This window comes from Rana temporaria (genome assembly GCF_905171775.1).
Source record: "Rana temporaria chromosome 9 unlocalized genomic scaffold, aRanTem1.1 chr9y, whole genome shotgun sequence".
Lineage (NCBI taxonomy): Eukaryota > Metazoa > Chordata > Amphibia > Anura > Ranidae > Rana > Rana temporaria.
Genome location: NW_024404483.1, coordinates 26,601 through 28,764, shown reverse-complemented (window position 1 = coordinate 28,764; position 2,164 = coordinate 26,601). Strand labels below are relative to the sequence as shown.

The 2,164-nt window shown below is 44.9% G+C and overlaps 1 protein-coding gene across 1 annotated transcript in view; it reads left to right on the top strand.

Moving 5' to 3' along the window:
* The first annotated feature begins 231 nt into the window (after positions 1-231).
* Positions 232-2,164, top strand: part of LOC120921952 — an 18,806-nt gene continuing 16,873 nt past the window's right edge. The window contains exon 1 of the mRNA XM_040334463.1: positions 232-251. The gene's annotated coding sequence lies outside the window, so the exon portion shown is untranslated. The remainder of the gene's footprint in view (positions 252-2,164) is intronic.

Here is a 2,164-nt window from a genome sequence, read left to right as displayed (position 1 = left end):
AGATAAACCCCTTAGAGAGCGTGCGGAGCGGATCCAGCGGGTCACATGACCGCGGTGAAACACCCGCTCCGGCTTATAACATCCATGTGAACGATCCATTATGTAATCCTATAGGGCCCCGCAGAGCCTGGCAGGGAGACAATACAACCTTCCTGGAGAGGCGGAGAGCGGACTGGGACAGGGCAGGGCTTATACCAAGAGGTGTCAGAAACACTCATAGGAGACAATCCATGAGAGAGGAGAGCAGCAAGGTAAGGGGTCCCGTCTGCATCTCTCCCCTCAATATATATATATGGGGGTCAGTATAGGGGTGTCCATGCATCCTATATATACAGATATATGGGGGGTCAGTATAGGGGTGGTGTCTATGCATCCTATATATACAGATGTATGGGGGGTCAGTATAGGGGTGTCCATGCATCCTATATATACAGATATATGGGGGTCAGTATAGGGGTGTCCATGCATCCTATATATACAGATATATGGGGGGTCAGTATATGGGTGTCCATGCATCCTATATATACAGATATATGGGGGGTCAGTATAGGGGTGTCCATGCATCCTATATATACAGAGATATGGGGGGGTCAGTATAGGGGTGTCCATGCATCCTATATATACAGATGTATGGGGGTCAGTATAGGGGTGTCCATGCATCCTATATATACAGATATATGGGGGTCAGTATAGGGGTGTCTATGCATCCTATATATACAGATATATGGGGGATCAGTATAGGGGTGTCCATGCATCCTATATATACAGATATATGGGGGTCAGTATAGGGGTGTTCATGCATCCTATATATACAGATATATGGGGGGCAGTATAGGGGTGTCCATGCATCCTATATATACAGATATATGGGGGGTCAGTATAGGGGTGTCCATGCATCCTATATATACAGATATATGGGGGTCAGTATAGGGGTGTCCATGCATCCTATATATACAGATGTATGGGGGTCAGTATAGGGGTGTCCATGCATCCTATATATACAGATGTATGGGGGTCAGTATAGGGGTGTCCATGCATCCTATATATACAGATGTATGGGGGTCAGTATAGGGGTGTCCATGCATCCTATATATACAGATATATGGGGGTCAGTATAGGGGTGTCCATGCATCCTATATATACAGATGTATGGGGGTCAGTATAGGGGTGTCCATGCCTCCTATATATACAGATATATGGGGGTCAGTATAGGGGTGTCCATGCCTCCTATATATACAGATATATGGGGGTCAGTATAGGGGTGTCCATGCATCCTATATATACAGATATATGGGGGTCAGTATAGGGGTGTCCATGCCTCCTATATATACAGATATATGGGGGTCAGTATAGGGGTGTCCATGCATCCTATATATACAGATATATGGGGGGTCAGTATAGGGGTGTCCATGCATCCTATATATACAGATATATGGGGGGTCAGTATAGGGGTGTCCATGCATCCTATATATACAGATATATGGGGGTCAGTATAGGGGTGTCCATGCATCCTATATATACAGAGATATGGGGGTCAGTATAGGGGTGTCCATGCATCCTATATATACAGATATATGGGGGTCAGTATAGGGGTGTCCATGCATCCTATATATACAGATATATGGGGGTCAGTATAGGGGTGTCCATGCATCCTATATATACAGATATATGGGGGTCAGTATAGGGGTGTCCATGCATCCTATATATACAGATATATGGGGGTCAGTATAGGGGTGTCCATGCATCCTATATATACAGATATATGGGGGTCAGTATAGGGGTGTCCATGCATCCTATATATACAGATATATGGGGGTCAGTATAGGGGTGTCCATGCATCCTATATATACAGATATATGGGGGTCAGTATAGGGGTGTCCATGCATCCTATATATACAGATATATGGGGGTCAGTATAGGGGGTGTCCATGCATCCTATATATACAGATATATGGGGGTCAGTATAGGGGTGTCCATGCATCCTATATATACAGATATATGGGGGTCAGTATAGGGGGTGTCCATGCATCCTATATATACAGATATATGGGGGTCAGTATAGGGGTGTCCATGCATCCTATATATACAGATATATGGGGGTCAGTATAGGGGTGTCCATGCATCCTATATATACAGATATATGGGGGTCAGTATAGGGGGTGTC